Source organism: Cyanistes caeruleus, unplaced genomic scaffold (genome assembly GCF_971803275.1).
Source record: "Cyanistes caeruleus unplaced genomic scaffold, bCyaCae1.hap1.1 HAP1_SCAFFOLD_98, whole genome shotgun sequence".
Classification (NCBI taxonomy): Eukaryota; Metazoa; Chordata; class Aves; order Passeriformes; family Paridae; genus Cyanistes; species Cyanistes caeruleus.
This window is the reverse complement of record NW_028255900.1, coordinates 428,578-455,259: the sequence shown is the minus strand read 5'-3', so window position 1 is coordinate 455,259 and position 26,682 is coordinate 428,578. Positions and strand designations below refer to the sequence as shown.

Sequence of the window (26,682 nt, the reverse complement as noted above, 5' to 3'; positions counted from 1 at the left end):
TTCAGCCCCCCCCCCGCACCCTCTGCGTTCCTTTCTCCTGTGCTGCAAAGGACAGCACGGACGCCCCCGCTGCAGCCTGCCGGCGCGGCAGGGGGAGCAACACCCCCTGTGTCCATCCGAAGGGCCCGCTGGCACGGCGGGGGGAGATCAGCTTTCAGCCCCCCCCGTGTTCAGCCGCGAACCCGTGCATGCGTGAACCTCACCGGGACACCCATCGCAGCAGCCTTCATCAGGGGTGTCCCCTCCGGCCTCCGCACCGCCTCTGCACAACCCCCTGACGGCAGCGACACCGCCCACCACGGCAGAGGCAGGCGTGGTTCCTTCCCTCCATGCCCAGCCCAGTGCGGGGGGCAGACAGGTCCACAAGCAGAGCCAGTGCCCGTGCCGGCTACTGCAACGCAATTGTCACGGCAACCACCACTGGAAACAACAATAACTGGGCAAAAACTTCAGTGAGTAACAGCAGCAACAACTTTACAATGCAGTCAGCTTTACTCAAACCATGCAAACTTCAAACCGCTCAGCAACACGGCTGCAAAACCCGACGAACAACAACGGCAGCCTGAACCTGACGAAACAACCATCTCCACACTGCAGATAGGTTCCCTGTTTACTTCACTGACTGCAGAGATTCAGGAAGCTTTTAACCACAGCCATGTAAACTCTACAAGTCCCTCAGTCATATTTGAGGGGAAAATCCAATGGACAACAAAAAAAAAAAAGGGGGGGGGGAGAATCAAAGCATCGTGAATTGCATTGTTGATTGATCTGTAAAAAGTTTATAGATTTTGCATAGTAGAATTGAGTAGACTGGGTTTGGATCTGGGTGTTCTTGAGTTTTGTCACTTTAGTGTTCTTTAAAACTTCCCTGTTGGTGTATGTTAGTTCACTGAACTAGTCAACCAACAAGTCCTTGCAAAGAAACAATCCTTAAACATCAAAAACGTAAGCCAGAAAATCATTCTAAATCAGTGTCCATTCCAATTTCTATTGAAGGAGACCACTTGTGCTGTGTTTGCTCTCTTTCCTGCAAGGGCCCAGCAGGAGATTACAAACACTGCTTTTTTATTTTAAAACAAAAAGGGGGAATTATGGATGCTAACTCTGAAATAGAGAGCACGGTGCCTGTGGAAATTGCAGGCCACATAGCTTTCTCAGTCTTGCCTGAAAAAGTGGCCTGGGAAATCATGGGGAGGAATTAAAACAATCCTCAGAGATAGAGAACAGCCTTGCAGGTGCTGTTTGTCTGTTCCTTGTTTTCTTGCAAGAGAAGGTCAAGGGGTGGTGTACCCCACTGACCAGTGATGGTGATGTGGTAGTTTACTAACCAATAAGAGTTTCTTCTCTGTACTTTTCACGTATCGGTCTATAAAAAAGACCTGAGTTAATAAACCAGAGAGAAATTCTCCTGATCAACTCCCAAGAGAGTCTGTGTTGTTCTTCTTGCTGTTCCTAATAGAGCGACACGTGGCCATTCATGGGGACATGGGGGGACACGGGCACAGATGGAGACGTGGGGGACAATGCCAGGGGTGGAAACATGGTGGGGACACAGCCATGGGTGAGGACATGGTGGGCCATGGCTGCTGCCATGGGGAGAACTTGCAGGGGCTGTGGGGGATGCTGGGTTTGAGGGAGTTGAGGGTTCCTGGCAGGGACTTGGGGCTTGCTGAGGGCTTTGGGGAGCCCAGGCCGAGCGGCTGCGGCTGCGCTGGGAGCCCCTGGCGGAGGTTCTGGGGCAGCTGCTCAAGGACCCCCTGGCCTGGAGCCCCAGCCGGGCATTGGGCTCCTGGAAGGGAATGAACGTCCTTGTGCCCAGGAGGGAAATCCCAGCACCCCCAGGGTGTGGGGGGCAGCTGAGAGGCCACAGCAGGGAGGGGAAAGCCAGACAGAGCTGTCCCCCTCCAGAACTGCACCCCAGAAGTTCCCAAAGTCAGGAATTGTTCCCAGGAGAAAGCTGCCAGCATCTGCTTGAATTGAGTGAAAGGGGGGATGGGAGGGGTGGGGTGGTGGATTGGTCGGCAGTGGGGCAGGGGTGGAGGAGCAGGGGCATGGGAGCCCCATATTGGGTTTGGATGAGTCTTGCTCCTCCTTCTTCATCCCACCTCCTTCTCCTCTCCGGCCCTTTTCCTCCATCTCTTCTCCTGTTCCCCCCAGGCCCAGTGCCCACCCTTGGATCCCCATTTTTCCAATTCCTTCACATCCCACAGGAGGAGCCGGGGCAGGCCGGGCTGGGGCAGTGCTGGGCTCTTGGCATGGTCCAGGTACCACCCATGCACCCCCTCCCCAAATTTCCCTGGTCGCTTCAGGGGTCCCAGCCCTTTTTAGGGTTTGCTGGGTGCCATGCTGGAGTTTGGTGTCTCCCAAGGAGTCCCCAGAACAGCGTGACAGATCAGGGGGACACACGGGGGTCCTGATCCAACCTGGGGCAGCATCTGTCCCTGACAGGGTACCCCCATGGGGTCTCCCCAAGTCCCTCCCCAATGCCCCCCATAAATGGGACAGGGGTGAACTGGGAAGCTTTACTGGGAACACTGGGAGCAGCCGGCCGGGGGCAGAGTGACAGCAGGGCTGGGGACACACACAACCCCTCCAAAATCAGCCCAGGGATGGAGCAGGGGGTCCTGGCCGGGCCTGAAGTCACGGGGATGGGCTGTGGCAGCCAGCGGCTCAGGAGCTCTGTGGGCAGAGAAAAGGGGGTGACACTGGGCTGGGGGCCCTGGGGGAGCACACACGTTCCAGGAGAGGGAGAATATGACCCCCAGGACCCCCCCTCACCTTCTTGTGCAGGCAGAAGCTGAGCCCCAGTGCCAGGAAGACGAAGCCCAACATGGAGCCCTCGATCCATATCAGCATCTTCCTGCGGGCAGTGTACAGCAGCATCTCTGGGAAGTCTGCAGGGGTCGGGATCCCCCCTAAAACCTCTCACAGACACCCCAAGCCCTTCCAAGCACCTTTCCACTCTCACCCACCCTACCAGGACCTCTGAAACCTCCTCCCAGTCCCTTCCCAGCCTCCCCAGGATCCACCAAAGCCCCTCCTGTCCCTATCAGGATCCCACAGCCCCCTCCCAGTTGCCCCTCACCACCACAGGAGCCCCAAACCCCCTCCCAGTTCCTTCTCAGCCCCACCAGGACTCATCAGGAACCCTCTCAGTCTCTTCCCAGTGCAATGAACCACATCCCATTCTCTGCTTTCCAATCCCCAATCTCCTTCCAGCCCCTCCAGGCTCACTCAAATCCCTCCCAGTTACACCCAGCACCCCCAAACTCCCTCCCAGTTTCCACCAGGACCCCCAGAACCCCATCCCACCCTCCCCAATAACCTTTAATCCCCTTCTCAGCCATTCTTGGCCCACAAACCCCTCTCCCAGTTTAAATCAGTCTATCTCAAACTCCCTCCCAGTTACTCCCAGTGTCGCTCTATTGGGAATGGTGAGAAGAACAACACAGACTCTCTTGTGAGTTGAACAGGAGAGCTCTTAAGGTTTATTACCTCAGATCTTTTTTTATAGACCGATACATGAAAGTATAGAAAGGTAAAACTTATTGGTCAGTGAACTAACACATCACCATCATTGGTCACTGGGGTACACCACCCCTCGACCTTCTCTTGCAAGAAAACACGAAACTGACAAACAGCACCTGCAAGGCTGTCTTCTGTCTCTGAGGATTGTTTTAATTCCTCCCCATGATTTCCCAGGCCACTTTCTCAGGCAAGACTGAGGAAGTTATGCAGCCTGCTATTCCACAGGCACTGGGCTCCCTACTTTTGCTCATAGTTAACATCCATACTCCCAGCACACCCCAATCCCCCTCCCAGCCCCCCCAGTGCCTCCCCCGCTGCCCCCGGCGCTGTGGGGGCCGGGCCGTGCCCCAGTGCCGGCTCAGGGGGTGCTCCAGGCTGATGTGCTCCACCTGGCAGCTGGAGCTGAGCCCGCATTGCCGGGGGCGGTTTCCAGCAGCACCAGGAGCTGCTGGCTCCAGCTCAAGGGCACCAGCGAGATGGACACGCTGGAGGGCACTGGGAGAGAGTGGGGACACACTGGGATCAGCTGGGTGTGAAATGGTGCCAAGGCTGGTCAGCTCTTCCTCAGCTCCACACTGGGATTGGAACACACCTCAGGAGCAGGATGACCCGAGGTGTGGCTTAGAGCAATGTTCTGCAGCACTTAACAGTTGTCAGACACAGTGTGGAGGCAAGAATGGGGGGAAGGTCTTTTATATTGGGGTTCAGAGAAAGGTTTAACCGCCCAAGGGTCCAGGGACAAAAGACACAGAATACAAGTGTACAGCAATTTATATATGGGGAGGGCCCAGGGGTGGATACAAAACTTCAACCAGTGAGGGATATCCTGGGGAGGGGAATAGGACACATGGACCAATGGGGTGCTGTGGATTAGGGGATTTCCAAAGGGGACGTCCAAGCAGGGGGTTGGCATAAGGCAGGATTGACAGGGAACATTTGGGAACAAGGGGCAGGGTGGACAAGATTGATAGGGAAGATACTGGAAAAAGGGGTTGGGATACAATGATGGGCAGGGCAAGGGAGGAGATAACTTTGGGTTAAACCAACAAAGCAGGGGGGTAACAGCCTGGCTCGGCTGCAGGGGGGTCCCAGGGGGTGAGGATGGGGGGTTTGGGAGGGTTCCAGTCCTGGATACAGGGGTGCACGGGGGTCCTGCTGCAGCGGAATGGGAGTTCAGGGGGATCCCTTCCTCTGTTCTGGGGCTCAAGGGTCCCGGTGCCTGAAAATGGAGGTTCAGGGGGGTTCTGGTGCCCAGGAATGGGGGTTCTGGGAGGTTTCCATTCCCAAGAATGGGGGTTCAGGGGATTCCAGGTTCCAGATAAGGGGGTGCAGGGGTTTTTGGAGCTGGGAAGGGGGTACCGGGGCATCCTGGTGCTCCAAAATGAATGTCCAAGGGAGTCTCTGTGCCAAGGAAGGGGGGTTCACCCAGAAATGGAAGTGCAGGGGTTCCCCATTCCCAGTGTAATAAATGGAATTGATTCGTGCTACTTAAATTGCAACTGTTACTAAAGTTATCATTAGAAACGATCAAGAATCAGTGTTACAAAGCAGATGTACCCCTTTGCAGATGTTACATGTCAAAATTAAGGCACAGGATGTAGTTTAGAAAATAAATGGTCAGTAAAATCAGAAAAAGGAGGAAACTTATGGGAAACATTAATGAATATGTATAAGCATACAGTATATAAGTTTAGCTTGAAGTGCTTTGTTTCGTACATGAGGTGAGGTGAGAAGACCCCCCCACACCCCGGTCGGTTTTGCTTATGCCTTAAGCATTTGTAACCACTGGCCAATTATATTCACACATATATATATATATATATATATATATATATATAAAAATATGTATCTGAATATATCTACTAAATTGTATCTCTTTTTTACTAAATTGTATTCTTTTAATAAATTGTATTCTTTTATTATTTTGTATCCAATTTATTAAGCTATGTTATCAATTAATTAGATTTGATTGTTTGGAAATTTGAAAGTCATTTATAACACTACTATATCAAAAGCAGTTAGAAATGATTACAAACTGTGCTATATCAAAATCGTTCTGATTATAATAATTGGCAAAAGCCAACACATAATAGCGAAGGTCAACAACAACACAGTTATTTATCACAAACACAGGGCAGGTTTTTCCCTTGCATGGAGCACTTGGGCCTTCCCCGGGCCCCTTCTGCCCTCCCGCAGAACCAGAGGCATTTTCCAGCGCACACAGTTTGTAAGCAAGAGCCGGCTGCAGCCCAGAAGGCTCCAAGCGCCTCCTTCCAGGCTGACTCTGCAGATGCCGAGGCTGCTCTGGGCTCTGCCAGGCTCTGCTGGGGCTCAGCTCTGGGCGAGGCTGGGCCCGCTCTCCCCTCGCAGTGCTCCGGGCAGCTGAGTCACAGCGGGAGAAGGACAGGACACCTCAAGGGATTGAGGTTTAACAGAGATTTTATTCAAATAACTGCCATAACAAACAGGCTGTCCTAACTACCCTAACTAACTAACTAACAGTGCTAACTAAGGTTACTAACTACTTTTCCTAACTACTACAACGAAAAGCTCTTGTCAAGGGCTTCATCTCCTCCTGCGCTGCTCCCTCAGTTGCTTTGCTGCAGTGATCAGAGGGGTCAGGCTGGAGAGAGGCTTGGCTGATGACAAAAATGGGTGCTGCCCAAGGGATAAAAAAGAAAGAAATGAACTGTTACTTTCCAGACTCAAGTTGCTCACAGGCTCTGTTGCAAGAGGACAAAGGGGAATGGTTTGAAAGTCAAGAGAGGGAAGCAGGCTCAGATTAGATGTAAAGAAGAATTGCTCTAGCAGGAGAGTGGGGAAACACTGAGAGAGGGAGCCCAGAGATGTGGGAGGTGGCTCCTCCCTGGAAACATCCAGGCTCAGGTCAGGCAGGGCTCTGAGCCACCTGATGTGCTTGAAGATGTCCCCGCTCGTGGCGGGGCACCAGCTCCAGATGAGCTCGACAGGAGCCTGCCAAGCCAAAGCAGGCGAGGATTCTGCTGGCTTTGCGTGTGAAAAGCAGCGGGACTGGAGATGATGGGAGGGGGCTCCACAAGAAAAGCCCTCCCTGGCGCTGCCGTTTCCCCCGCAGCCGCTTGGCATTCACCTGCAGCAGCTCCTGGGCAGAGAAGCGCCGCTCCTCGTCCGGCTCCAGGCTGCACTCGAGGAAGTCCCGCAGCAGAGCCGACAGGCGCCTGGGCTCCTGCAGCTGCGGGCTCCCGTTCTGCCGGATCAGAGCGCGGGCCTGCAGGAAAAGCAAACACAGCGCTCTGACAGCTTCCTCCACACCCACACGTGCTCACATCCAGCCCGCTTTCTCTGCCCCAGCTCCCCGGGCACTTTCCTCCCTGGCACAGATGCTGCTGCTCACAGCTCATTCTTCTGGGCCAGCCAAAAAACCCAAACCCTGGTGCAGCCACAGCCATTGCAACATCCAAATGATCTTGCCTTCAGAGCCGACTGCATTGGCTGACTTTGTCAGTAGGAACCTCCATCAGAAATAGCCCATTTTGCTTCTCCAAATACAGACACCAGCTTTACAGGCCATTTGCAAGAGTCAGTGTGGTCTGCCTGTGTTATTTCAAGGGATTCTTACATCAAATGCATCTCTGCAGTGCCACTGACACTCAAGTTAAAAGCATTCCTGATGCCCCATGCCAGAAACTGCCAGGCAAGGAACAGCAGGTTTGTGTGGCTGAAAGCTCAGGCTTGGTGACACAGAGAAAGTAAAAGGAAGGAAAGAAATATGTTAGAGTGTGGGGATGTTAAACAATCATCTTCATGTTTTAGACAAGTTTCCCAGTGAGAAGAGCCAGGGGGAGTTCATCTCACAAAACCTCTTTTAGAAACTCCTCCAGAAATCTTGTTGGGTTTGGGTGTGGGTGTTGGGGTTGGTTTGGGGTTTTCTGCAAGACAACATTAGAGCTGATGCACTTGCTTCATGTATTTGGGTCATCCTCACAAGAGCTGCAACAACTTAAATGCCAAAGCAAATTGTTGCTGGAGACTGCAGAATATTTGTCTGTGTTCAGGCTCAGGTGCTGTGGGAATTCCCTTTGCGATGTGCAGAAACCTCCAGCTGCTCCTCCCAGTGCAGGGTCACCCTGTGCTCACAGGCCTCTGCAAAGCCTGGAGAATTTGCCTCTTACCATGGCCCCCGTTTGCTGGAAGTAAGGAGGTTCTCCTTCCACCATCTCGATGGTCACAATGCCAAAGGACCAGATGTCCACCTTGGGGCCGTAAGGAGAACTGGTCACAACTTCTGGGGCCATCCAGTGAGCAGTGCCCACCATGGAGCTGCACTGGTCCTGCTCAGGGCTGAGCTGAGCGCAGAGGCCAAAATCAGCTGAGGACAGAAACAAGCACTGTCAAAGGCAGCTGCAATGAGGAAATCAAGCACAAAGATTCCCCACTCTCAGTCTGGGAATGCAGTGCTGAATCCAGCTGGAAAAGTCCTCAGGGCTGTAGCCAAGGAAAGATGGAACTGGACCCTTAAAGAAGCCCTCAGCTTTCATGCTTGGCTTTACTGATTTCCTTTGAAGCTTTAGATTGCAACTCCTGTCCCTCTGGGAGGGCCATTCCCAGAGCAAAGGCACTCCTGACAGCCTGCTCCTCTCCTGAGCTCTCTGCACGGGGCAGCCGCTCTCAGCTGGCAGCAGGGGCCGGGCAGTGCCACCAGCAGCACTTGTGGGGCTCTGGCCCTCACTGGGAAGCAGCCCCACAGCCGCACCCCGGGAGCGCCGTGCCTGGCCAGGAACACCCACCCAGCTTGACAGAGCCGTCCATTCCCAGAAGGATGTTGGAGCTCTTCAGATCTCGGTGGATCACCCGGATGGAATGGAGGAAATCCAGGCCCTGCAGACACTGAGAGACAACAAGAAACACAAGGGAAAAAATCAGAGGCTGGAATATATCACACAAGAAAGGACAGTTTAGAATTCTGCCAGCGGCAACTTTGCTGTGACAGCCCAGGAGCGCAGTGCAGACAAGCTCCAGGCAAAAGGTTCAAGGCAAAGCTGAGAACAGCAAATCCAAAAAAGCCAGGGAGTACCACAACAGCAGGAAAGAAGACAAGAACAGAGTAGAAATGCAGTGATATTTGCAGGCCGTTCACTTCAGAGGCTCTTTCCTCTCCAGCTCATAAAAACAACAGAGAAGAAAAGGCCTGAGCATGGAGCCACTCTGCTCTCACAGCCTCTTTGGAAGGACCATGGTGTCCCAGCCATGGGAAGCACAAGCAGGATCCCTCACCTCCTGACTGACAGCTGCCATCTCTCCTTCAGCCATGCGTGTCTGTCTGACAACGTCCTGCAAAGTTCCTCCATCCATGTATTCCATCACCAGCCAGAGATCTCCATCAACAAGGAAGCTGGAAGAGGAGAACAATGGCACAGAGATGAATGTGCATTGCTCAGTTCCCCCAGGGAAAAGCCCAGAGTGGAGTTTTGTTCCCAGGTCACTTGTCAGTGAGGGCAGAATCAGATGGAGAGACATTCCTGCCAGGCTGCACAGGCCTTGGAATCTGCCCAGTCTAAAGGAGAAGGAGGCACCTGGGAGAAAGGAGAGGCCTTAGATGGCAAGCAGGTGAAAAATGCACTTTAGCAACAGCCCAGCTCAATGTGGAACCACAACACTTGTCCCCAGCTGCTTCAGCATCTGAACTCATCAGTTCCACCATTCCCACTGGAACAAGGCAACACAACTTCCAGAGTTATCCAGGGGAGGAGGCCGTGCAGCACTTGGGGCAAAAGCAGGCAAATGCTTGGAAAACCTTGCACAAAGTCCCTTCAGAAATAGGCAAGGCCATTGAAAAATGGGCAAATGAGGCATTTCTGGAAACAGGAACCTGGTCTTCCTGTCACCTGCAGCAATGGGACAGGGCTGGGAAGAAGAAGCCAAGGAAAATAATTTCTACCAGGGTTTATCAGCACTTGCTGTAAAACACAGCAAATGGGGTCAACTTGAAGAAAAAGGCAAAGCAAAGCAACAAAAGCACATGGAAGGAGTGAAGTGCCAGGCTGTTGTTCTGGGAAGATATGGCCGGGTCAGGCATTTTCAGAACAGGCTACAGACTGGGGATGCCAGGAAAGATGAACGCAGGGCCCGTGTATGGGAAAAGACCTGAAGCACTCACCTGTCCAGAGAGTTGACAATGTTGGGGTTCTTCTTGTCCTTCAGGACCACGACCTCATTCACAGCTCGTTCCCTGTTGTGCCCTCTGAGACTCATTTTCTTGATGGCCACCTGAAGGGACATTGCAGACCTTTAACTGGAGCAGTCTGTGGCAGGAGGCCACAGCAAAGACGGAGCGAGTCTTTTTGGAGCGAGCGAGCCGGGCTGTGCCAAACTGCCTTGGGATGGGACACCAGAGCTCAGCAAGTGCCATTCCCACAGCCCATTGCTCTGCTCGCTGGGGCTGTTACAGGACTCATGGCCAGAGACATTTGGCTCTGTAAGCTCTGCAGAAATGCTCCCTCAGCTGTCAGCCTCAAAGCTCTAACAACATTCTCTGCACCTACAGTCTTCTCAAATGGCCTCAGCACTCTTAGGATTATTATTCCAACACATTTTGCAAGCAGGAGGTAATTCTGTTTCTGTGCACACAGAGCAAAACAGCCGGGAACCCTTTAGCAATTCTATGGCATTTGGCCAGGATTTCAAATGTCCCTGCCCTGTTTGGGATAGCACAACAAAGCAAACGTGCACATCCATTGCTCAGATAATCCCTGTCCCAGCTGCCACTGACACCAGACCCAAACACAGCTGCAGGGTTTAGGAGAGAGCTTTGCTCTGCACATCCATCTTCTCATTTCTCTCCTGTCTCTGTGGGAACAGCTGCAGTAGGACTAAAACCCCAAACTGAGCCCAAGCAGGATCTCTCCTTAATTAGGCCTTGAGGTATCCTGATGGAACTCAGGATGATAAAACTGCTAAATAGTGTTCCTGTCTGAGGTTGGGATGAAGGTAAATTGGGCCTCAGTCTCCAGCAGCTGATGCATTCACACTTTTAGACATGAAGACCAGGCCAGGGTGTCCTGCTCTGACAGACACCGCTGCCCTCCTTGCCTTCCTTTGGGCACTTGAGAAGGACCAAGTCTGTCCCAGCTGTGCTCTGCAGGCTGACCCTGCTCTGCCTTCAGAGGAGCAGCCTGTGCAGGAAAGCTCTGCTGGGCCCCACAGCTCCAGCCACAGCTCCCAGCAGAGGGGAAAGCCCTCGAGAGCTGCCAGACGTGCTGGGCGTGTTGACACTGACCTCTCCTCCCGTGGCCCTGTCGAGTCCTTTGGAAACGGTTCCAAAAGCCCTGGAGACAAAACAGCAGAGAAGAAAGAAGCAGCGCTTTAGGCCCTGGCAGTGAAAGCCAGCCCAGACAGGAGATCTCTGCTGCCTCCAGCGTTCACAAAACACCCGAGTGCATCCACCCTTCAAACAACAGCACAGCAGCCACCAGCCCTCTGCCATGCAAGGTGTGCAAGAGAAAACAGTTATCAATTCTGATCAGCCCTGAGAGGCAGCAGCATCGTACCCCAGTGTCTGAAGGGGTTTGGAGCTCTCCTGACTTCTCACTGGATCCTGCACCAGCAAAATACCTGGGCCCTGCTTGTGCAGAAGTAACTGCCTTGCCCTTACCCTTGGCCAATCTGCTCCAGTTCCAGGTATTTCTCGGCAGGCTCCCCCACGCTCACCGTGTTCCCTGAAAGAAACCAGGTGGAAGATGCTCCCTCTCAGATGAGAGCCAGAATGCAGCCCCACTCCCTGGGGCCGGGAGCCCCTTGCTCTCAGCTGGGGAAGGACAATAAATGACCCTGTGCCATTCAGCTGCAGAGCAACCCTGGGTGCAGCTGATGCTGAGACACACACACAGCACCCTGCTCTGGCACACAGGAACAGAGCAGACGTACTCAGCTGCATCAGGCTCCACTCCCCGCTCCCCTCTGGCTGCAGGGCTGTGCTGCTGTCAGAATGTTCAGCCCAGGATCCTGCAGCACAGGGAGCTTCAGTGTCCTCTTCAGGAGCAGAGGGAGGTTCTCCATCCTCTTCCCAAAGCACAGCATCTTCTCTTTCCTCTTCCCAAAACTCTGCAGCTTCTCTGTCCTCTTCCCAAAAAGCTGCAGGTTCATCATCATCTTTCCAAGCCATGGGACATTCTCTGTCCGCTTCCCATGCTGGAAGATGTTCACCCTCCTCTTCCCAAGCCACAGGATGTCCACCATCCTCGTCCCACACCGGGAGATGTCCACTGTCCTTGTCCCACACCGCGGGAGCCTCGCTGTTGTATTCCCAAACCGCGGGGTGTTCGCCCTCGTCTCCCAGAACAGCGGGAAGTTCACTGCTCTCTTCCTCCTCTTTGGCCTCCTCTTTGCAAGCAGAGGGAGCCAGAGGAGGTGCTGATGCTGCTTTGGTGCCCTGTGGACAGACGGGAGCGTGAGGGACGGGAAGTTCTATCTCAGTTATCACCTTCTTTATCCTCAGCTACACATCCAGCTGCACTAAGCAGAAATAGGGTTCAGAGCTGTTCAAACTAACAATGGGCTAAAGCCGACATTGCCACTTATTGTTGGGAATTCCATATTCCAGCATGGCTAAAGCCAGCAAGCAATCTTCTGCTTGCAAAACCAGTCCTACAGCTCTTCAAAAGCTCTTCAGCAGAAACAGAGAAAACTGCCAGGGATCTCTTTGCTGCTGCTGCTGCTGCTGCTGCAAAGACACTGACAGGAACTTTCCTTCAGCCTCCCAGGCTGGCACTCGGCTGCCACACGCCGAGCTCACAACTTGCTGCACAATTCTGAACACCAAAGCTTCCTTTGCCACTCACCGAAGGAGGAGCTGCTGGGGATCCACGCGTGAGGTGCCCTGCAACGGGAGAGGGAACGTGAACCAGATGTTGTTAGGAAAAAACTGCCTGTGGTGGGAAATGAGCAAGGCAAGCCCGAGAGAGCATTTTGCTTTCACAGCATCCCTCCAGGAGCCACAGGCCCTTCACACAGCAAGCAAGAGAGCAGCACAAAATACTGGGCTGTGTCAGCTCTTGGCTGGAGCAGCAAACGGAGGGAGTTCCAGGCTCCGCTGCCACAGACTCCCCGCTTGAGGGAACAGAACCCCCCCAGGCCTCATTGCAAATGCTGTGCACGCCCCGCTGGCTGCAGACACCCCCTTTTTCAGCTGCAGCTTCTGGCAGGAGCTCTCCCAAACCAACCCTGTCCTCATGGCAATTTGGTCACAGAGTCAACTCCGTTCCAGTGGAAGAACAGAAAGCACACAGCAAGCCCAAAGCCACAGAGGCTGCACCGAGGGAAAACCTCAACTTACGTGCCAAGTGGGTTAAAAAATACCCCGAATAAGCCACAGAGAACAGAGTGCCAACTGCAGCAACCACTTGCTGCATCATTTTGGCTGCGCTGCACACGTCTGCAGACTGTACCCCTGCAAGCACAGAAGGACACCCGTCAGGGGCTGGGCTGGCTGCTGAGAATGCCTCGGGCAGGAGGATCCTCTGGCAACGAGCAGGCGCCCAGAGCCGCTCTGGACACTGAGGCCTCCGTGTCCCACAGCAACGGGAACACCACGGGGACGTGGCAGCGTTCCTGTGACACCACAGCAGCCGCTCACGCAAAAACCGCCTGGAAGCTTCTCCTGTGTCACAAAGGAGCACAAAAAATCCTCCCAGGGCACAGCCTATTGCCCAAAGGATCCAAGAGGAACTCTGAAAATGCAGCAAACAAGGACACCCCATAGCCCAGTCTGAGCACTGAGGAGGAACGAGGACAGCACCAAACCAGAGCAAACACGACCTGTAGTCACTGATACTGCTGAATAAAACCAGCAAGGCTTGTTCCATCTGGAATCTTTGTTCTAGTTCTAAAAACAAGCAAGATTCTCCACTGTAAATATACAGAAAGCAGGAACTGGGGAGGAGGTGGGATTAGGAAGGAGGAGGAGCAGGAGGAGGGAGAAAGGAAAAGGAGGAGCAGGAACAGGAATAGAAGGAGAAGCTGGAGGTTCCAGTGCCCTCTGTGTCCGCAGCACCCCCGGCCACGGGCCCATCGCCCCCACTTCATCCTGCAGGTGAGCAGGGAGGGGGAGCTGGTCCCAAATCTGTCAGGGGGTCCCTGAGAGGGTCTTTTTATTGGAGTGTGTTTGGAACTTGCAGATTGTGGAATTGAGCCCCAAATATTGTCTGGTGTCCCTGGGAGGTTTTTATCCTCTGTGTGTGTAGGTTTGGATCTTGCAGGACCCCAAAGCTGAGCCCCTTGGGGGATCTTTGGGGTCCACGTGGCCATTGCCCAGTATTGGCTGGGGAGGACATTGGTCCTGGGGACCCCTGGGAGAGCAGAGGAGAGGAACCCCTGGGACCCCCAGAATGGGGAGAGCAGAGAGGGGCGATCCCGGAGCTGGGGGACCCTGGCAGCTTGGAGAGGTGGGAGCCTGGAGAGGAGAGACTCCTGGGATCCCTGGGATCTCAAAGCAGAGATCAGGGGAGAAGGGACCCCATGGACCCCCAAAAGCCTCTGGATCATCGCTAAGGAGGACCCCAGAGGAGGGGGAACCCCTGGAGCCCTTGGACCCCCATCATCCCAGGGAACTGAAACTTCTGGGAGACCAAATAGGAAAGACAAGAGATGGGGAAATCCTGGGAGACTTTTTTTGAGGCTGAATATTGATATTTTGGAGATTATCATGGACACAAGACTCCTGCTGAGCTCTAGACATGGACTTGGGCAGGAAGAGCCTCTACTCCAAGGCACTCCCACTTTGTTTACCCCCAAATCAGGATTTGTCATTCCCAAGCCATGGCCAGATGGAGGAAGAGGAGGAAAATCCCCAGAGATCCTGCATGAGGAGGGGCTGCAATCCCAGCCCAGGGAGCTGCAAGGAGGAAAGATCCCCCCTGTGCCAGGAAGGCATCTGGAGATCCTGCCGGAGCTCAGAGCTGGGGGAGAGAGCTCATGGCAGGGAGAAGCCCCACAAATGCTTGGAATGTGGGAAGAGCTTCAGCTGGAGCTTCAAGCTGAGGGAACACCAGAGGATCCACCCTGGGAAATGGCTCTGGGAGTGTGGGGAGTGTGGGAAGGGCTTCAAGAATAGCTCCCATCTGATCTGGCACCAGGTGATTCACACTGGGGAGAGCCCCTAGGAGTGTGGGGAGTGTGGGAAGAGGTTCAGGAAGATCTCTGTCCTGATTAACCACTGTAGGATCCACACAGGGGAAAAGCCTGGAAAGTGCTTGGAATGTGGGAAGAGCTTCAGTCGCAGCTCCCACCTGATCTGGCACCAGAACATCCACACAGGAGAATGCCCCAGCGAGTGTGGGGAATGTGGGGAGAGCTTCATTGAGATGTCCAATCTGATTTGTCACCAGAAGATCCACACAGGGGAAAAGCCCTACACGTGTGGGGAGTGTGGAAAGGGCTTCAGCTGGAGCTGCAAACTCGGAGCACACCAGTGCATCCTGAGTGTGGGAAGAGATTTCCAAGGAGCTCAGGTCTCATCAAACATCAGTGGATTCACACAGAGGAGAGGCCCTTCCACTGCCCTGACTGTGGGAAGGGCTTCACAAAACTGCACCCTCATCAGGCACCGGCACATCCACACTGGGGAGAGGCCCTATGAGTGTCCCCAGTGTGGGAAGAGCTTCTCACAGAGCTCAACCTTGACCAAACAGATCTTCCTGACTCCCCGTGGGCACTTGGGTAAACACAAAGGCAGGAATATCCATCAGAACACAGACCAACAATGGGAATTGCAGATTGACTGCCCCTGGAGATTCACTGGGATGCAGAGATACACCCAAAGCCCCTGGAGAAGCCCATGCCAGAGCAGGGGAATGCCTGAGATGAGGCTGTGACCCCAGGGGACACCTGTGGACAGAGGGGTCCCTGCTGGAGCCGCCTGTCCTGGAAGGACTGACCCCGTGGCAGAATGACCCACGCTGCAGCACTGTGAGGGGGCTGCTCCCATGGAATGGACTCAGGTTGGAGAAGTTCCTGGAGACCTCTCTGGTGGGAGAGATCCCAGAGTGCAGCAGGGGAATGACTCCTTTCCCTGAACAGCAGGAAAAGCCCTGGGAGATGAACTGACCATGCCTCCATTCCCTGTATCCCTGCACTGCCAGGTTAGGATGCAGAGCTGGAAGGAGGGAGGGGTGGAAGGAAGGTGCTTTTAAGGGTCTTCTTATTCTCCTGCTCTGAGCTTATTGGCAATAAATTCAAGTCAAATCTCCTGTTTTATCCATGACTTCATTTGATGAGGAAATGCTCCCGGGTCCTTAACTCATGAACCCTTGGTTAAATTTTCTCTCCCTGTGTGGCTGTGGAGGGCAGTGAGAGAGCAGCTGTGGTGGGTGCCTGGACTCGGGCCAGCATCACCCCACAGCAGTGGGACATGTCCTTGTGTGGCCCTGTGCTATGGTGCTACAGGTGCTGTTGCTTTTGTCTCCCTTATGATTTTATCTTTTGCGTTAAATGCTCGTGAAGTGCCCCCGGTGACCCTCGTATTCCCTCGGCTCCGGTATCCCCGTCCCTTCCCCTGCTCCCTGTCCCACGTTCCATCCCGGCTGGCGGAGCCTTGGAGCTGCCGTGGGGGCCGTGGGGCTGCCCCGGGGGCTGCGCCCCGAGCCGGGGCCCCTTCCCAGTGCTCCCAGTGTGCCGATCCAGCCTGGAGCAGCCAGCGAGGGCTTCAGCTGGGACGGCAGAGAGGCGCTGCTGGGGGGTCCCGGTTCACTTAAGTTTGGTTTTGGTAATTTTGGGAGTTTAGTGCAAAAAATCTCTCCTCTCCTCCACTCAGCCAAAGGGGCGGGGGGGGGGGGATTCCCTTATTTGGGGGAAATCAAAGCGATGCACTGATGCTCCTAATTAGATGTGCATGAGCCTCCAGGTCTTCCCGCTGAGCCGGAGGCACCCAGCAGCCAGGGCTGGGCAAGGCGGGCCGGGAGGTGCGGAGAACTTTGTTTGTGTTGGGAGCTCAATGGCGGCTCGGGCCGGGCCCGTTCCAGGGCTGTTCCTCATCCCCGCCTTTCCCCTCACGCAGCCCGGGGCGGGCCCTGAGAGCGCGGGGCGGGGCTGTGCCGTGTGCAGAGCCCGCCGCTGGCAGCGATTGGCTGCTGCTGCCGTCACTCGTGGTTTTGGCGCGCGCTGATTGGGCAGAGCGGGGACAAGCCCGGCCCCGCTGGCGCCCCGAGGGCGGCCGTGGGGCAGGAGAGCCGCCATTGCCGGAGCGTCTGTGCGGGCCCGGCAGCGGCGGCAGCGGCGGCCGGAGCCCGGTGAGGCGGCGGCGGAGCTCGGAGGCGGCCCCGGCCATCGCAGGTGGGAGCCGCGCTCGGTTCTGCGGGGGCTCGGGGCTCGCTGCGGGCCCGGGAGGGGGCGGCAGGGGGCTGTGGCGGGTGGCTTGTGCCGTGGGCGGCCCGTGTTGGCCCTGGGCTGAGGGCGCTGCGGGAGCGGCTGCCCGCGGTCTCCTTGCCGCTGGGGCCTCGGCAGGAGGCGGTGGCGGAGCAGCGCTGGCTCGTCCCGCTTCGTGTCGGGAGGCCGGAGGTGGCTGCGCTGGGCCCGGGGCCGGGCGGGAAAATTCCCGGCGCCAGAGGTTTGTGTGGCCCAAGGAGCCAGAGGAGCGGTGTGCAAGTGACTTTATTGCTGCCCAAAGGGAGAGGCCATGGGGCATTTGCCGTGCGCTCTCTCCAGTTGTTGGAGGACGCGGCCTCGTTTTTGTCCTGATTTTCCCGGCCGCATGTCCCTGTCCCTTTGCCCAACACTGGCCGAGGTGCTTGGAAGGTTCAGCCTTCCCGATCCGCCTGCTGCATGTCCTTTTTGTATAACACCCGATATTCCTGGCTCTGTGAAGTGTTTGATCTTCTGGAAGTTCAGGAATGTAGCGGGACTTGGTTTGAGCAGCAGTCCTTGTCAATTAGTAACATTTTCTGAAAATGATGGTTTCTCCCTTTGTTGCCTTATGTACAAGTCCCTGGCCCTATCTCCAAGCAGATTCACTCATTGCCTCTGTTTTTTCTTCCTGGAATCAGCCCAGTTCCTCCTGCAGGCAGGAAGCCCCTGGGCCATTGTGCAGGCTTTGTCTCATCAGTGTTCATTTGCATTTCTAAAGCTCCTCTCCTGGCTGCCTGGAACAAAGCTTCTCTTCCAGGGCAGACATCCCGTGACTCACACGTGGCCCCCCACAGATTTGCTATTTATTTTTTTTTAAACAATATTCTAATAATTGTTTATGTGTTAAAGCACCAACTTTAAAGCTCTTCTAGTTTTCAAAGTGCAGCTTAAAGGGGAACATCAAAAAACTCATACCATCATTTTTTAATGACTAAGAGTCAAGTACAAATATAAAACAAAAATGAGAAAGCAATCAAGTGTTTTCTTTTCATTCTCCTAGGACTAAAACTGATTCTCACACCACTGGCCCAAACAGAACCGACAATATAGAAGTAAAATTATTACAAAAAATTACTCTAACGGTGTAATCCTTTCACTGAAACTGAGAAAAGCAAAAACTATTCAACAATGTCTTTAGAAAAATAAGGCATTACTTGATTCTGGCCAGAATGTGCAACAGGAATAATTTCATGCACACTTAGGCTGGGTGTGCAGAGAAAATCATTCCATGACACACGAGTTTGACTAGATTTTTCTAAATTTATACACTCTGACACCATAGAAAACCCTTGCTTTATTGTTCATTGGTTTCAAGGTGTGGAGTTGTTAGGATTTGGTTTCCTGTTGCCCCCGGATTTCTGTGCCTGTGATGGGAATTAGGTGGGCACTCCTGGATTTTCTGCTCAGCCTTTTCCAGACCAGGTGTCTCCAGTTGTGCCTGGGGCAGTGTCTGGGGTAAGATGTTGGTTGATGTTTGCTGCTGGGTGTTGATGTTTTGTTGATGGTCGTTATCTTGGGGGGAATCTTTTGGGCTATTCCCAGTCTGTGGAGATGTTAATTTCATCTCTGCTAAGTGGTGGAAAAGAAACATTAAAATTCCTTTCCCCAAGGCAAAGGCAAACCAAGTCCCTTTAGAGAAATAAGATTTGAAGCCATTTTCAAGTTGGTCTATTTTCCCAGACTCTAATCCCAGGCAGGGCAGAGTGTGAGTGGAATTGAGAGGCAGAGTGGAATTGTCCCGGTGCCTTCCCCAGCAGCTGTGGCGAGGGCAGGCACAGAAAGGCCTGAAGCTGCAAGAGTGAGAGCAAGGATTGTCCCACAGTGGCTGGAGATGGCAAAGGAGGGTGGCCAGGCCGAGGATTTGAGCAGAGGATCTGTGGGCAGGCCCAGGGGCTTCCCCCACTGGGGAGCCCTGGCTGCTGCTGCGTTGCCTTCAGTGCAGGCTCAGGGGTGGCCTCTTTAATATTCCCTTGCAGTTCAGATTTCTGAGTGTGGAAGAGCCATGGCTGGGGCATCAATCATTTTATTTTTTTCATTTTGTTGAGTTTTGTTCTCTTTCTTATATCCACTCTATAAAATTGAGACTATCTGGGGCTAAAAAAGTCACAGAATGTTCTGGCTAAAAGATAGAATCCTCAGTCCAGCTCCTACAATTCCCTGTTAATTGTAAGAATTGTTTCAGCTCCATTTTAGTCCTGAGTAACATTACTTCTCAGATTCACTGGACCCTCTCAGAGTCAATACACCACAAGCCTTCAGTCAAAATGGGTCTCAAAATATTTCAACATTTTCTGTAATGTTTGCCCCTTTTTTTCAGCTACTCAAAGCATCTTTTTAGCCTGAAAATGAAGCCATTTCACAGAGGCTCCCTCTACCTCTTCTCCTTGTTTTTCTGACTGGAGCAAGTCATCCACATCCTGCATTAAGCCAGTCCCTGGGGATGAGGTCAATTCCTTTGATATTTCCTGCAAGGCTTGCCCCAATCAGGCCGGTGCTTTCGTGCATCCCTGCAGAAGGACCGTCCATGTCTTGAGCATTTTCCCTTCTAGCTCTTGTTGCCAGCCCAAGGCAGAATTGTGTTTGCATCCCCTGTGAGTGGGCAGATTGCCAGAAAGCATCTTTTGCATCAAGTTGTGAATGGCAGCAGTGTGAGGAGGGCACCTGGTTGAGGCTGGTGTAAGGATCTGAGAGTGTGGGGTGCCTCGGTTTCATCATCTCATTTCTTCTTCTTGGGTCCTGCAGCATTCTGTGGATTCCATTGGATTTCTTGTTTGGCAGGATAGGAGCATTCTAGGGAGCCATCCCTGGCTGCCCAAGCCGTGCCTTGAGCAGGACTCCCAGACAGGCTGTGAGCCCTTCCTTCCCTCCCTTGGAACAGGGGATTGCTTTTGGACACCTCTTGTCCTGGCTGCTTCAGGGAAATTTGGAGAGGCTCCATATCTAATTTTGCCAGTTTCCCTGGGGCTGCCCACACTTGTGGGTTCACTTCAGCCGTGGCTCTGCCAGACATTTGACACAGAGGTACAACAGAACCAGCCTCTGTATCACCTTTTGCAACATTAATTTGCATTCCCAATTTAGCCATCATATCCCTTTCTAGTAAATTACAATCACAATTGTGAGTAAATAAAAATTCCTGCATTTCAAACCCATCCCCCACATCTGCTAATAGTGGCTGAATAAAACACACCCACTCATCTTTCCTACTTAGTACTTTAATAATTTATATATTCCCTAGCACCTTTAGGTGTAAGATTCCGAGTGGATGGAGAGGCCCCTGTGTCCATCAGGAAAGGTCTCCTCTGGATCCAGAGCCACCCTGGATGTTCCCAAGGGCTGCAGTGTGCTGGGTCCCTGGTGGAATGGGAGCTGTGCCACCGCTAAGAATGCGTGTCCATCAAGGGCTGGACTTGTTGGTGCTGAGGGTGCTGCTGTCTGTGCTTGCAGTGTCCTTGTGCCCTGCAGCTGGAAGGCTGATTCCTTGCCAGGGGCTGTTTGGGTGGGCTGTGCCCTGGCCAGGAGGGCAATGCCTGTGCCAGGTGCTTGTGGCCGAGGGTGTCCCCTGGGTGCTGGGGCCCCCTTGGGCCCTGGGCTTGATCCCTCAGGGGCTGTAGGAAGTGTGCCATGGCCTTTGCCTTCAGCTTGGCCTTTTGCTCATCCCTTGCTGCATTCAGCTGCTGAGCCTTTGTGAGCAAGTGCTGCAGGGGCTTCTTCTGTCGCTGCTGCAGCCCCCTCAGTGCCTGTGGGTGCTCATCCTGTGGCAGCTGCTGAGCTTTCTGCAAAATCCTTCCTTTCTCCAGGGACCCACCAGGAAATGCTTAAAAGATCATGTGGATCCTTGCAGGTCTAATCGCCATTTGTGAGCTGTTCCTTCCTCGTGCTGGCTGTGCTGAGGCTCCCCTCCCCAGCCCGTATCCCAGAGCCGGTCCCTGTCCTGCCACAGTGTCCAAAGGCGGCCCCCCCGGCGGGCAGGGCCGGCAGCTCCACGGGGCCGGGCAGCGGCCGGGGCGTCCCGCAGCCTCCTGGGGGCCGGGGGCCACTGCCGGCCCTGCCCGGGGGGTGCTGGGCTCAGGCAGCGCCCGGCGCTGAGCCCCGGCTGCCCCACAGCCCCGGCCCGGCCCCACAGCTCCCCACAGGCCCCCAGCCCGTGCTCCCGGTGCCGCAGCTCTGCGCCCGCTCCTGCCGCTCCCAGCTCAGAGAAACCCCCTGAAATCCTCACCTCCTTGTTTTCCTCTCCTGGAAAACTGGGATACAAAGGATCTGAGTAAGCAAGCAAATTTGGAGGATGAGACCCTTCTGAAACACATCCCAATCCTCAGTATTTTTCTCTTCCTCTTTTCCATTATCCTTTTTCTTATCCCATGGATTCCTCCTGCTGCTTCTTGCCTTAAGCACATTCCTGCACACTCCCCTTCAGCCAATCCCTTCCCAACACACCAACACCATCCATCCCCTGTTGTCTAAATCCCTTCTGGACTTCCCTTCTTGCCCCCCTGGGTGTCCATGTCCCTAGTTAGCTCTGGGAGAATGTGCAAATTACCTCCACATGCTCCCAAGGGACCCTTGAGAGATATTTTGGGATCCTCATCCCTTTTGCTGGGACCCCATTGTGGCTTTCCCTTTTGTCCCCTCCCTGGGTGCCCTGCCATGTTCACTCCCCGAAGATGCCACTGTAGTCACTGCTGAGATTTTCAGTGCTCTCTCCCTGCCGACTCTTGAGAGCCGCCCTGATCCGTCCCTCGTCTGTCTCCTGCTCACTCTCGGGTACCCAATCAATGCCCGGTGCCGCCGCCAGCCGAGGGAGCCGATCCCCCAAACTGGGTGAGGCCCCTTCAGCTGCACTCACTGCCCGCCGGCCCGGACGGTGGAAGGAATTGCGGAGGAGCCCCAAGGTGTGTGGAGAAATTGACATCCCCACAGGTTTCTGTCCACAAGGAAGACAGAGGAGTCCTGTAACAGTAATTTCATTCATAAAAATAGGGCGAGGCCATGGGACATTTCCCATGGGGTCTCTCCAGTTGTTGGCAGACACAGCCTCCTTTTCATCCTAATTTTCTTGGTCACATCTCGCTCTCCCTTTCCCCACTGGCTGAAGTCCTGGAGAGGTACAGACTTCCCAATGCACCTCCTACATACCCCCTTAATATGCACCCCACTTTTGTATAGCTAACGATATTGATGGCTGTGTTAAGTCTTTGTTGTTCTTCTGGAAGTTGATGAATTTAGCAGGACCTTGGCTGAGCAGCAGTCTGTGTCATGAATTAATAACATTTTGTGCAGCTGATGGCTCCTCCTATCACTTCCTTATGTCCACGTCCCTGGCCCTATGTGCAATGAGGTTGAGGCGATCAGTTTGTAAAGAGGCTTTGTTGTTGTTCCTTTGCTGGGGTTGCCCCGTTTTGGGGCCATCCCCCCTGGAGCAGGGTGTCCCCCCTTGGTGCAGGCGCAGGGCTCAGGCAGGGCTGAGCCAATCAGAGCGCGCGGCGCTGATGACTCATCAGTGTCCAGGCAGAGCCGCAGCTGCCAGCGTTCCCCAGCTGGAGCCCAGCTGCGCCCCTCCCCCCCGGGCCTTGGCGCCCCCCTGGAGGGGAATTTGGGGAGGTGGGAGGGGGGAGCGCCAAGGCCGGGCCCCCCCGCGCTGTGGTGGCGGGAGCGGCTGCAGTGGGGAGCGAGTGCGGGCGGAAGCGGCCGAGAGCCCAGCGCTGCCCCAGGCCGAGCTGGCCCAGCTGCATCGGTGCCCCTGCGGTGGGATGCTGTGGGACTGGGGGGGAAGAGGGAGGCGGCAGTGGGTGCTGGGCCTGGGGGCAGGAGGAGAAGGGAAGGAGAAGCAGGGTTGAAGAACAAAACGGTCGAAGGATTCACGTGGGAGGAACAGGTGCAGGAGGAGGAGAAATAGTAGGAGGAAGAGGAGTGGGAGGAAGAGTAGGGCCACAGGAGGAGGTGGGAGAGAAGGAAGAGGAAGCAGGACAACGTTCCATTCTCCCTGTATGTGCAGTTCCAGAAGTGTTGCCCTGGAGGTGACTGGGGAGGGGATCCACGATTTTGATGGGGCTGAATCTTGGTGTTTCTGAACTTTTTTGGGCTAAATATTGGTGCTTTGTTTTTTTGCAGGGGCTGAATCTTTGTATTCTGGAGGGGGTTTTGACTGAATTTGGTGTTTGGGTAGTTTTTCATCATTGTTTTGATGTTTGGGCTGAATCTTGGTGCTTTGCTTTGTTACAGACACAAGATGCCCAGTGACTTTCTGAGATGAACTTGGGCATGGAGGAACCCCCAGCCCAAGGCGCTCTCCTCTCCTTTTCCTCCTAACCAGGAATTTTCATTCCCAAACTGTGTCCAGATGGCAGAGGAGGAGAAAAAGCCCCAGAGATCCTGCATGAGGAGGGGCTGGAAACCCAGTCCAGGGAGCTGCGAGGAGGAAAGATCCCCCCAGTGCCAGGAACACGGCCAGAGATCCAGCCGGAGCTCAGAGCTGGGGGAGAAGCCCCACAAGTGCTTGGAATGTGGGAAGGGCTTCAGAAAGAGATCCCACCTGATTGAGCACCAGGTGATTCACACTGGTGAAAAGCCCTATGGGTGTGGGGAATGTGGGAAGAGCTTCAGCCAGAGCTCCAGCCTGAGGAATCACCAGGTGATCCACACTGGGGAACGGCCCTATGAGTGTGGGAAATGTGGGAAGTGTTTCAGAGGTATCTCTGACCTGATGAGACACCAGGTGCTCCACACAGGGGAACGGCCCTACACCTGCTTGGAATGTGGGAAGAGCTTTGGGTGGAGCTCCAGTCTGAGGGAGCACCGGCACATCCACACTGGGGAGAGGCCCTACGAGTGTCCCAAGTGTGGGAAGAGGTTTCAGACCAGCTCCAGTGTCATCAGACATGAGCGGATTCACACAGACGAGAGGCCCTTCCGCTGCCCCGACTGCGGGAAGGGCTTCAACCGCAACGGCAACCTCACCATCCACCGGCGCATCCACAGTGGGGAGAGGCGCTACGAGTGTCCCCAGTGTGGGAAGAGCTTCTCACAGAGCTCTCACTTGACCCGACACCAACGGAGGCACCAGTAAGGGAAGCCCTGTGAGTGCCCTGAGTGTGGGAAGAGCTTCGTGCGCTGCTCCAGCTCCATCCCCCATGGGAGGATGGGCGTTGGATGATCCCCAGTGACCCCCGTTGGGCAGAGCCCTGGTGATCCGTGGTCCTGGTGATGCGTGTTGGGAAGACACCTGGCTGGGAGGCTCCACATCTTCCTGGCTCCCTGTGGGCACCTGGATGAAAGCAGGGGAATGAAAATCCAACAGGATACAGAATGACAGTGGGAATTGTTGACTTTCAATCCTTGGAACCTTTTGCCTCAGGAGCTGTGTGGGCAGAGAAAAGGGGGTGACACTGGGCTTGGGGGCCCAGAGGGGAGCACAAACGCTCTGGGTGAGGGAGACACGACCCCCAGAACCCTCCCTCACCTTCCTGCACAGGCAGAAGCCGAGCCCCAGTGCCAAGAAGACGAAGCCCAACACTGAGACTCCAATCCCCATCAGCATCTTGCGTTGGGCAGCATTTGATGGCATCCCTGGGGCATCTGCAGAGGTCAGGACCCCCAAAACCTCTCACAGACACCCCAAACCCCTCCAAGGACCCTCCCAGTCTCCCCCAGCCTACCCAGGACCCTCTGAAACCTCCTTTGGAGTCACTAATTTTAAACAATTAAGAATTTTAGAAAAATTAGGGGTCTTGGCTAGAGATAGGTCTTGCTGGAACTAGTTAGAGTTAATGATTAAGTGAGAAACAGGATTTGAGATAATGAATCTTGGACTTAGATAAAAAATTACTTTTCATTGTATGTTTGTTCAGCTGTGCTTATAATGAGAAAAGAGAAACTGATAAACGGGTTCAGGATGATTACAGACCTTACATCTGGAAACCCATTTCAAAGTCACAAGGGAGGAAACTGGAGTTGTACCAAATGTCATTTGTAATGTCAACCATTGTAAAGGTAGAAAGGTGAGAGTGAGGAAGAGCGGTTTTCCTTCATCCCTTGATGAACCCTCCACACCAAAACGACCCCCTCCTCAAATTGGGGAGCCAACCATGCAGGCGTAATGACATTAAAATCATTACCATGAATTCTAATCCGAAGTGGCACATGGGAGGTGCTAGCATTATGCATATGCATTAGTATTAATATGTATTAATATTAGTATTTTTGATATTTAAGACTTTTGTAAATAAATAAACACTGGAATCTTTTGTCAGCTTGCAGTGTGTATTAAGGGGTGACTCCCGCACTCGCCCAGTGCTGTGATTAAACATCCACTGTGTAACTTTAAACTGTTGGAGAGGTTTTTTGTCCATTAACAGATTGATGTTGATACTGGATCAATATCGCTATTTTGGTAAATCACTGCCAGTCTCTTCCCAGCCTCCCCAGGACCCAGCAGAGCCCCTCCTGTTCCTCTCAGGATCCCACAGCCCCCTCCCAATTTCTCCCCACTGCCCCTGGACCCCCAGACCCTCTCCCAGTCCTTTCCCAGCCCCACCAGGACTCATCAAGACTCCTCCCAGTCTCTTTCCAGCACAACCAACCTCATCCCAATCCCTGCTTTCCAATCCCCAATCTCCTTCCAGCCCATCCAGGCTCACTCAAATCCCTCCCAGTGACACCCAGCACCCCCAAACTCCCTCCCAGTGTCCACCAGCACCCCCAGAACCCCATCCCACCCTCCCCAACATTCTTCAAACCCCTTCCCAGCCATCCTAAGCACCCCAATCCCTTCCCCAGTTTAAACCAGTCTATCTCAAACTCCCTCCCAGTTTCTCCCAGCACCCCCCAATCCCCCTCTGGGCCCCCCCAGTGCCTCCCCCGCTGCCCCCGGCGCTGTGGGGGCCGGGCCGTGCCCCAGTGCCGGCTCAGGGGGTGCTCCAGGCTGCCGTGCTCCACCTGGCAGCTGGAGCTGAGCCAGCATTGCCGGGGGCGGTTTCCAGCAGCACCAGGAGCTGCTGGCTCCAGTCCCCGCTGGGGAGCACGGCAGTGGCCAGCACGTGGCCCGAGAGCTGCTGCTGGCCCTGGGAGCAGCTCAGCTGGATGTGGGCAGGGGAGAAATCCATCAGGGAGCAGAGCAGGCGGCCGGGGCCGGGCTGGGAGCTGGAGGGCACCAGCGAGATGGACACGCTGGGATGGGCACTGGGAGAGAGTGGAGAGGAGTGGTGTGGCATTGGGAGGGACTGGGAATGGACTGGCAGGGACTGGGGTGGCACTGAAAGAGATGAGAGTGGATACTGGGACACTGGAAGTAAGTGTGGAGGTCTGGGAGTAAAGTAGGAATGAACTCGGAGTAGACTGGGAATGGGCTAAAAAGGAGTGGAAGGGACTCTGGGTCCTCAGGGCGGGACTGTGGTGGCACTGGGAGGGACTGTGATGGCACTGGGAGGGACTGTGGTGGCACTGGGCGGGACTGTGGTGGCACTGGGAGGGACTGTGGTGGCACTGGGAGGGACTGTGGTGTCAATGGGAGGGACTGTGGTGGCACTGGGCGGGACTGTGGTGGCACTGGGAGGGACTGTGGTGGCACTGGGAGGGACTGGGAATGAAGTGCGCGGCACTGGGCGGCCGAGTCCAGCGCGGGGCTCTCGGCTCTGTGGATCTGCCCGGCAACTGATGAGTCATCAGAGAGACGCGCTCTGATTGGCTGAGGGGCGGCAGATCCACGGAGGGGCGAGATGGACAGGCGGGGTCACTGGGAGAGGCTGGGATGGACTGGGAGAGGCTGGGATGGACTGGGAGAGC

General features: G+C 54.5%; 1 pseudogene; it reads left to right on the top strand.

Moving 5' to 3' along the window:
* Positions 1-26,682, top strand: part of LOC147646442 (uncharacterized) — a 170,411-nt pseudogene that overhangs the window by 26,962 nt on the left and 116,767 nt on the right.